Source organism: Pleuronectes platessa, chromosome 5 (assembly GCF_947347685.1).
Source record: "Pleuronectes platessa chromosome 5, fPlePla1.1, whole genome shotgun sequence".
Lineage (NCBI taxonomy): Eukaryota > Metazoa > Chordata > Actinopteri > Pleuronectiformes > Pleuronectidae > Pleuronectes > Pleuronectes platessa.
Genome location: NC_070630.1, coordinates 28753689 through 28764264, shown reverse-complemented (window position 1 = coordinate 28764264; position 10576 = coordinate 28753689). Strand labels below are relative to the sequence as shown.

General features: G+C 44.2%; 1 long non-coding RNA gene across 1 annotated transcript; it reads right to left on the bottom strand.

Annotated features, from left to right (window-relative positions):
• Positions 1 to 1289: 1289 nt before the first annotated feature.
• On the bottom strand, positions 1290 to 7631 carry LOC128440632 (uncharacterized). Its single transcript, XR_008338550.1, has 6 exons — positions 7401 to 7631; positions 6395 to 6518; positions 6112 to 6291; positions 2968 to 3036; positions 1856 to 2104; positions 1290 to 1705 (listed from the first exon to the last, which is right to left on the bottom strand). It is a non-coding gene; the product is annotated as an uncharacterized LOC128440632 (long non-coding RNA).
• Between the last annotated feature and the right edge of the window lie 2945 nt (positions 7632 to 10576).

The following is a 10576-nucleotide window of genomic DNA, read 5'->3' as shown; positions in this document are numbered from 1 at the left end:
AGAGAAGCAACCAGGAGGCCCATGGTTACTCTGGAGGAGTTGCAGAGATCCACAGCTGAGGTGGGAGAATCTGTCCACAGGACAACTATTAGTCGTCTACTCCACAAATCTGGCCTTTATGGAAGAGTGGCAAGAAGAAAGCCATTGTTGAAAGGGATCCATAAAAAATCCCATTTGGAGTTTGCCAGAAGCCATGTGGGAGACACAGCAAACATGTGGAAGAAGGTACTCTGGTCAGATGAGACCAAAATTGAACTTTTTGGCCTCAATGTAAAACGCTATGTGTGGCGAAAACCCAACACTGCCCATCACCCTGAGCACACCATCCCAACAGTGAAACATGGTGGTGGTAGCATCATGCTGTGGGGATGCTTCTCTTCAGCAGGTACAGGGAAACTGGTCAGAATAGAGGGAAAGATGGATGGAGCCAAATACAGGGAAATCCTTGAAGAAAATCTGATGCAGTCTGCAAAAGACTTGAGACTGGGGCGGAGGTTCATCTTCCAGCAGGACAATGACCCTAAACATACAGCCAGAGCTACAAAGGAATGGTTTGGATTAAAGAATGTTAATGTCTTAAAATGGCCCAGTCAAAGCCCAGACCTCAATCCAATAGAGAATCTATGGCAAGACTTGAAGATTGCGGTTCACAGACGGTCTCCATCCAATCTGACTGAGCTTCATCTTTTTTTGCCAAGAAGAATGGACAAACCTTTCCATCTCTAGATGTGCAAAGCTGGTAGAGACATACCCCAAAAGACTTGCAGCTGTAATTGCAGCGAAAGGGGGTTCTACCAAGTATTGACACAGGGGGGTGAATACTTATGCACCCAACAGATGTCAACTTTTTTGTTCTCATTATTGTTTGTGTCACAATAAAATTTATTTTGCACCTCCAAAGTACTATGCATGTTTTGTTGATCAAACGGGAAAAAGTTTATTTAAGTCTATTTGAATTCCAGTTAGTAACAGTACATAATGGGAAAAAGTCCAAGGGGGGTGAATACTTATGCAAGGCACTGTATGGGGCCGGGTCCTGAAAAACCTCGTGAAAGATGAGGTCCAACAGGCTATCCACGTAATCTGTAATACAAATCGGGGAAAAAAGTAGGACATTTTGCACTTTTTTGTAATCATTATTTTCTTTTTATAATTATTTTGTAATTATATTATTCTATTTATCGTGAAGACCATTTAAAGACAGCAGTTAATTGATATGTTATTTATGTTTCACATACTGTTTGTACATTGTTTGGCTTTTAAATAAAGCCTGTGAGACTCACGGAAGGTTGCATCTGCTTTCACCCGCTTTGCTGTGCACTCGCCCTTCTTATATTTTGGGAAGCTCACTCTAAATAGCGGCTCACCATTTGAACTTGTTGCTTGGGGACGGCCAGCATTTTCATTGAAATGAAGGGCTGCCAGGTCGAGTCTTTGGGTAGAAAATAATATTAATAAGAGCATTTGTGTATGCCTGTATAATAGTTTGTATAATAAATAATAGGTATACATTTTTTGAAAAAATAAATCGTACTTTTACCTGCATAACATTCCAAGAAAAGGAAAAGACAATGTGTTTGGGTGCAAAACGCAGAATGACGCTATGGAAAGACTCCAACGACGTAGTGAGGGCTCAGCTTCCCCACATCTTTCAGAACCCTCTTGTTAGTCAACACCTTCTCTAATCTGCAGAAGGCTGGTGTCCCTGTAAAAAAGGGGGGAAAAACATAACTATAGATTCAAAGTGATTATGGCATTTGTTATTTGGTTTGTTTTTTATATATATATATATATATATATATATATATATATAAACACAAGCCTTACATTTGAAATGCAAATTTGGGGAACATACCTGCTGTCAACCATTTGCTCTTGTCCCTAGAAGTGTGTTGCGGATGCAAACACTGGGGGAAAACAGGGTCTTCATTGGAGTGGATGTCTTGGACATGGTTAAGGATGGAGGTCCACTTTGCCACTCTCTCTTGCCCTGATGTTGACATAGCGGCTGTCCAGTAGATGTGTTTTTTTATGCTGCGAAGCCACTTCTTCAGTTTCACACATTCTTTGTCCTGGGATATCTTGACCAGTTTCTTGGACAGTCCTAAAAATAAAAATAAAATTTTAGTCATGCACAGACACATAATCATCATCAACATTATTTATTCAGGGAGAATTGACTGAGTACATGGCTCTTTTGCAGCATGCCCTGATGGAGAGTACATAATACAGATGAACAATAAATAAACAAACCATAACAAAACAAAACAGACTAAATAAATAAACAGAACACATTATACAACTCAGAAATTAAGTATTAAAATATATATTATATTATATATTAAAACAAAATTAATCCCCACATAAGGTCTAAATAATGTTCCAAACAGAACATGTCTTCAATGTATTGTGTGAGTGAGTGAATTAATTACAAAATTGCCAATTAGTTGAATTTCTGCTCTGGTTTTAGAATAAGGAAATCACCAGTTTATGATAATTATTGATGTGCTCCACGACTTTGATAATGAACAAACTCCAACACCAGTTCTCAGCCAATGACTCTGCCTCTGTCTGGAGAGGGCTTAGGCTGATTACACATCTAACGACTCACTTCTGACCACTACAGACAGACTCCTGTGGATAATCTTTTATGTCATTGTTTAGATGCGTTAATTCTCCAGCCCTGTAATTAGTTATAGGATCTGTAAGCTAGTGCTGTGTTGTACATTTTCAACAACATCTTGTTGAAGCAATATTGCTATGCACTTTCTGCTACATGACCTAACCTACTGAGACTTTCTCAAGTTGGCAGTTCTGAATAAACAGATTATCATCACCAGTCGTAATGAGTTCCCTGCATACCATTGAATCAAGACATAATGCTTTTCCATCTGAAATTTGCCATGGAAATATGACACATTTTCAATAACTTTGTTAAGTTTACACATTGGAGTTTATGTTACTCACCTGAACCAACTGCAGATCAATAATAGTGTTGGTCCTTAGGTCCATCACCATGTAACTTGGCACAATGTCCTTCAAAAATAGATGTAATTAGTTATTATTTTACTTTATATGTCATTTCACATGGCATTGTATGATTTGTTGTTCCACAAATTCAGATAATAACATTCTATGTTCAATTAATTACTACAAGTGAATTAAGTTGTGAATTAAGGTAAAGTCAATTAACAATTACCTTCTCCAGTATGAAGAAATATTGAACTCACAGTGTGGGCACTTTTGTTCTACAGAGAGGAATGTCCCAATAGTAGAGGAAATAAGGGGAACAATCGTTCATTTTGTGATACAAGCATGAAATTTGGCATAACCATTCTTCTGGGTCATCTCTTTAACTTTAGAATGGGGGCCATCCAAAAATCCAATATGGCGGTCATTTTTCAAGATGGCCGCCAAATCATCAAGTCTTAACTATATTTCTTGCATATTTGGGGAAATATTTCGACAATTGTGTCAAGTCAAAAGAACTTCATTGGGCTTCAAACCTCTCAGTGACATTCACAGCTGCACAAGGCTGTACAAGACAGAGTCAGATGAAAACATTTGCACCTACAATTAGTACATCTGTTTTTGCATGAGCATTTTGCCAATTCCTGGCAACTTGCAGCAATTGGTGGAAGTGTTGTCCAGTTCACCAACCACCTTTGTCCTTGCAGCTTCCATCCCCATTCTGCAGGACTTGGTAAAACTGGTTGAGTGACAGTTGCTTGGCCCCAGACAGCTCCTGCTTGGTAGGCTGCACGTTTAATGTGTTCCTTGAGGGCTGAACTTGTTGGTGGTGTCACCTGTCTCTGCTCCACTCTGCCAGTCAGCCACACCTCCTCATCAGGGCAACTCTCCACACCTGTGTCAGCCCTGGCTGCATTTAAGCCTGCTCCTGTCTCTGCTTCAGTGCCAGATTGTTCTTGTGTCATGCCTGACTTTCCAGCGTTCTTTCCCCGGACTGATCACCTGTTGCCGACCTGCCTGCCTCGTCTCTGCCCTGGATATTACCTCAGCCTTCTGTCTTCGACCACGAGTTTCGCCTGTTCCCTCCGGATTACGCTCCTGCTCTGCTCTGTGGCTACACAGCTCAACACTGGACCTGTCTGCCAGCTAGGTAACCCATCAACTGTTGACTTTACCTTCAGTCAGCGACACCAGGCTCGCTCCTGCTCAGATCTCGCAGATGATCACTATGAGCAAAGACTTTTCACCCTGCCACGGTTTGAACTGTTAAAAACTGCAGTGAACAATAAAGGTCATTACCGACTGGTATTTAGTCTGCTTGTGCTGCTTTTGGGTCCTCACCATATCCGTGACAGGTGGTATGGCATCATATGGCCTTTGCTTGCGGGCGAACAGATGCAGTCGTGCATCATTCACAGATTTGGCTGCACTTGATCGGTCATACATTATGACCACAAATCTCTGCAGCATTTGGAGGTCATCATCATCAACAGTGGTGGGCCAGTGACTGAGCTTGGTAAATGTCCCTGACACTTCATCACACACATTCCATGTTTGTGTAACCCAGGTCTCATGACTTTAAAATATTTATTTTTTTAAATCGAACCGGAAGTGCAACTACTACTTCCGGTTTCGGTACTATAAATATCCGGGTCGAGAGGCGCACTTCCTCTTTAATGGCTGAGCAGTGCGAAGTGCGAAGAGTGAAGATACCGACAATTGATGGCGAGCTATCCCTGTATGGACTTTTTCAGAACCAACCTTTCCCTACGAGCCTCCTTGCCCTGCGAGCGGTAGGAGAGAACTAACCGTAACCTTTTTTTTTTTTTTCCTACTTGGAATAACCTTTTTTTGGACCAACAGACTCTAATTAACTGAACGAATGAATGAATGCATTCATGGAGTGAATTAAATGTGTATAATACAATTTATATTTAAAAGCACCTTTTTGTCTTGGTATTCACACGAAGGGCTCCAACCGAACCTTATAGTCCACACTTGTTACATTTGCCAAACAGATTTCTTAGCCTTGCCACGGAATGCAGACACAACGTCACACCCACTAAATGCATTGAAAAATGGTAGGCCACTGGATCTTTCTGGCCCAATTGTTGAAACGATGTCATGGATTGGAATCCATCGTGAATAGGCTCCCTGAACAAAAGCAATCCACAGCTTCTCCAGACCTATTGCTATGTCCTCTACACATAGCTTAAAGGTTGGTTTGTATATGGAATGAGAACAGAGGGAAGTGCTCCTCCTTATATAGTACTAGACAGCCAATCAAATTGTTCGTTGTCTGAAAAAGTGACTAGCGAACAAATCTAGAGTGTCACATGCTACAGTGCAAAAAAGCAACTTTAGCGACAAATCTAGCTACTATTTTTACTGTCCTCTACACATAGCTTAAAGGTTGGTTTGTATATGGAATGAGAACAGAGGGTAGTGCTTCTCCTTATATAGTACCAGACAGCCAATCACACAAATCTAGCTACTATTTTTACTGTTCTCCTATACTGTATATCCCCCAAATATCTCTATCCCTCTAATTAACCCTAAACTTCACGTAGTTTTCCCCGTGACCTATAACACAGTTAGCCTATGACATGTTTTAGAAATGTTTCAGATGGTTATAACTGGTAACTCCTACTTGAAAATGTTCAAAAACATACTATGGGAGTCCGATATTATTGACATCTACAAAGTATAGGCAAAGATTATGCTGAAATGCAAAATCAGTCTAACCATGGTGGCCATCTTGAAATAAATGGAGGCCATTTTTGATTTTCGAGTGGCCCCCGATTCCTAAATCGAAGAGTGACCTTCAAAGATGATTTGTACCAAATTTCACGCTTGTATCACCATTTGAACGATTTCCCCAAAATATTGCTGTTATTTCCTCCACTACAACCCTTCTGGTTTGCACATCTGTCCCCCACCGACACACAGGACACACCTCAAACAGCTCCAGGAGAAAGTTTTCATAAAAAATATATGTGGGTGTCTTATGAACAGGGTTGGAAGATTCCATTCTATTAGAAAGACAAAGATTTCACAAAAAGGCTGCAACAGCTAAAATAAGTGTAGGATGGTAATCCATCTGATTATTAAAATGTTTAGATTAAATATTGAGTCACTCACGTCACATCTGCTGACTCAGTCAAGACTGTGACCGAGTCATCAGGATCATAGATAACATCCTGTGGATCTCCGAAGTCCATACTTGAACAACTTGGGTTGTCCTCTCCCTCCTCCAAGCAAGGTCTCTTACAGCTGAGGTCCCAACACCGACATCAGTGCAGGGAACAGTTTTCTGTGTGCCTATGATAAAACAGACATTCAGTCACAACAAATGAGATGCTGTTACAACTTTAAGACGGAGACACAATCAATGACATGACGAAGTAACTGAAGGTAAACAAACCTGTACTTTTGTAGTGAGGTCGCAGTGTTTTCATAGAAAGCTGCGTGCCATGTATGCGCATCTTTGGTGGGTCCGTCTGGCATGCTACGTGATGTACCCTAGCACCGTGAACAGATGTGCTTGCCTGAACACCAAAAGCAGCAATGTTATTCATGTTTGTACTACTGTCATGCATACAAAGATACAAGGACACATTTCCCCCAACTGGGGCTGGTAATGAATAATCGTTCTTTTCCCGCACATTTTGACGACAACATACTCCGGTATCTTGCGCGAGCGCGACTTCCACTCTTACACTCATACAGCAGATGAGTGTAACGGGTGCTAAATCCCCGTAGCAGCAGCTGTAGCTACCGGAGCTACCGGAGCGCTAACGGAGCGCTACCGTACCTCACAGAGCGCTACCGGAGCTACCGTAGCACTAACGGACCTAACGGAGCGCTACCGGACCTCATGGAGCGCTAACGGACTTAACGGAGCGCTACCGGGGAGCTACCGGACCTCACAGAGCGCTACCGGAGCTACTGGAGCGCTAACGGAGCGCTACCGGACCTAACGGAGTGCTACCGGAGCTACCAGAGCTCTAACGGAGCGTTACCGGACCTAACGGAGCGCTACCGGAGCTACAGGAGCGCTAACGGAGCGCTACGGGACCTAACGGAGTGCTACCGGAGCTACCAGAGCTCTAACGGAGCGTTACCGGACCTAACGGAGCGCTACCGGAGCTACCAGAGCTCTAACGGAGCGTTACCGGACCTAACGGAGCGCTACCGGAGCTACAGGAGCGCTAATGGAGCGCTACCGGAGCTGCTGTAGTTACCGGAGCTACCGGAGCTGTACCCACCCCCTCACACACACGCCACAACATGCTAACGTCACTAGCCTCCACACAAAATGTCTAAAAGAAGCAAATACCAGAATTATTAAAAAAAATACTTTTCTAATATTCCCCTTGTCTTCAGTATTGCGATGGAAAGATGGCACCGACCCCTCTTTCAATAACAACCTTTTCGAGAATCCGGCATTATATTGGCCCAGGTTGATAAAACAGTCCGATACAGATATTTGCCAACTCTTGCAGGAACATTGCCATCATATATGAACTCAATCCATCTCAATCTTGTGTCTTCTGAAGCTGGAGTCACATGAGGACATTTGTGCTGATTTGTGCAGCCGACCACTGAGCATCTCAGTGGTCGAATTCGATTCATGCTGCTAGTTAGCTTATCCAAGTGTTTCCAAGGCTTGCAAGAATGAAATGGCGGGTGGACACCGATGGACTGTCTAAATGGGGGTGGGTCCATCTATGGGTGGGTCTTGGTGGGGGAGTGCATAGATCTATGGGGGAGTGTACTACATGGGCATGTTACGACTATGACTTCTATTTCGGTCGTAATCCCATTGGAGGCACTCTAGCATATCGTTTCTGAAATAGAGGAACCACAACAAATCGCGGGAGCTGTTTTTTTCCAGAGTTTTTGGGATGGTAGATATGCCTGATACCCAAATTAATGTGTAGAAGCACTACAAAAGTGGAATTTTCATAATATGTCCCCTTTAAAACCCGTTGGTGGAGGATCGTCAAAGACCAGCGGGGGCCACAGGGTAGATGAGACCAGGTACAGAAAACCAGGATCATGGCTAAAAAGCTTTAATGGCTTTAATGGCTATAAAGCCATGATCCGGGAGACTGCCTTGGAATACCAGGTGCTGTAAGCTTTTTCCACTTCCCTTTGCAAACAGCAGAGGGGGGTGCTGCTACTTGAGAGCCGAGAATCTTAGAAAGAGCAGAAAAGATTCACCATTAAAGAAAAACAGGATAGTGAACGTGGAAAACACTTTTTATAAAAAGAACACTACTATGTTCATGTAACATAATAATTTAGATTAGAGAGGTCAGTCAGGCAGGGATGTCCGCTATCAACTCTCCTGTACTCCTTGTCAGCAGAGAAGGAGAGTGCAAATTGAGTCTGACGAATGTAAAAACAAGAGTGATATACAAATGTATGAGAGGGAAAGAACTGAGGGACCGGCTGCAGAGAAAGTGTGGGTCATAGTAATGGATAATATAGATGTATGGAAACTATGGACGAATCTGAGAGTTAAGTGGAATACGACTGAATGTGAAAACCTTGACTATTTGCTAAGGCACAAAAGAATGTATAATAACCTAATAATAACAACTAAGTTTGACCCGGATGTGGGAAAGGAATCTGATGCATCTGATGTGGGAGTGGAAACATGTATGCATGAGTTTGTTGAATGTGGAGAACTAAGGTTTGAATTTGGAAAAATAAGAAAATTAATAAATAATCGCTGGAAGGGGGACTTTGTGGTGAGGATGGAATGGAAGAAGCTGTGGCTTTTTGGTGTGAATGAAAGAAAGAAAGGATGTAATGTAAATCTCCTGAACTATGTGCTGAGCCATTCAATATATGCAATCATGCACCATGTGCGGAAGCACTTTTATAGAAATAACAAACAGAGATGAGAATGAGGTGAGAATGAATTTTGGTTAAAGGATTGTTTCTTTCAATGATTTGTTTTACTTTTTTTTATTTATTAATTTGAGTGTTTTCTGTTATCACCGAGTGCAGTATGTAAAATGTTAAGCCCTGAACCCCAACAGCTAAATGTGAGAAAAGTACGTTGATTAACATGCCAAGGGAAAAAAGATAAAAAATAGAAGAGGCAGACAATGAAATGAATGATGTACATACTAATGTATATAAAATGAATGAAAATTCTAAATATTTTTCATAATAAAAGAGAAAAAAAAACACACCCGATCTCGTCTGATCGCGGAAGCTAAGCAGGGTTGGACCTGGTTAGTACTTGGATGAGAGACTGCCTGGGAATACCGGGTGTGTATAGGTCCCGGGGCGAGGCCGGCGCCAGCCTGTGGGACTCCGAAAGTGGCCGGGCGATATTTCGTGCCGTGATGCCCCTAAAAGTCTTCCACACGTACTCAAGACTGCGGCGCTTCGACGTCTGTGAGACGAGACACTGTAGACTTGCCACGGACAAATTGGCGGCCGTGCGAGAGGTCTGGGACACGTGGGTGGCGCGGCTACCATGTCTCTACAAATGGCTGCCTGAAGTGACCGTGGATGAGCAACTGGTTCCGTTCAGAGGTTAGTCTTTATATATTGTTATTATTATTATTATGTTATGTTATTATGTCATATAGATTGCGGCTGCTATTTCTCTTCCTCCTCTCCTCTCCTCTCCTCTCCTCTCCTTCTTCTTCTTCTCCCTAGGCCGGTGTCTTCCCCGTCAGTATATGCCCAGCAAGCCGGCGAAATACAGGATCAAGTCGTAGGTGACCTGCGATGCAAAATCCAGCTACACTTGGAAGATGCAAGTGTACACCGGAAAGCCAGCCAACGGATGCCCAGAACTGAGCTTGGTCATACACGGAACAACACGGTCGTAACGTCACATGCAACATTAACTTCACCTCCTACGAACTCGCACGGTAGCTGCTGGAGAGGAAGATCACCGTGGTCGCCACACTTCACACCAAGGCCGACGTCAGCGACCGCCCAGACGGGAAACCGGTCATCGTCCTGGACTACAGCCTCAGCAAAGGTGGCGTTGACCACCTAGACAAGGTGGTCAACGCCACCTTTGCTCGGAACATACAGCTGTAGGAGGATGACCGTGCACTGGCCCCTGGTTGGCACGTGGACAGAGTCTCGGGTGGCCGCTCAGGGGCAGAGTTCTGAGACTCGGGAAGGCGGCGCCGTGGCCTCTCGGGGCAGAGTTCTGAGGCTCGGGAGGGCGGCACCGTGGCCACTCAAAGGCAGAGTACAAGGACTCCGGTGGACGGCCCGGAGGCCGGTCAGGAGCCAAGCACGGGAGCTCCTCAGGCGTGCAGCCCGAAGACCGGTCAGAGGCAGAGGGCGGAAGCTCCAACCTCAGCCCTGGACGTGGGGCAGGCACCGCAAGGACCTCCGACGCCGAAACCAGAGTGGCGTCTGCCGGGACCCTCCGGCGTGGGACAGGGATTGGAACGGGGACAGGAGCAGGGACTGGAACTTGCACCGCGAAGGTCTCCGATGCCGGAACCAGAGTGGCGTCTTCCGGGACCCTCCAGCACGGGACAGGGACTGGAGCGGGGACAGGAGCAGGGAGTGGAGCTTGCACCGCGAAGGTCTTCGACGCCCGAACCAGAGTGGT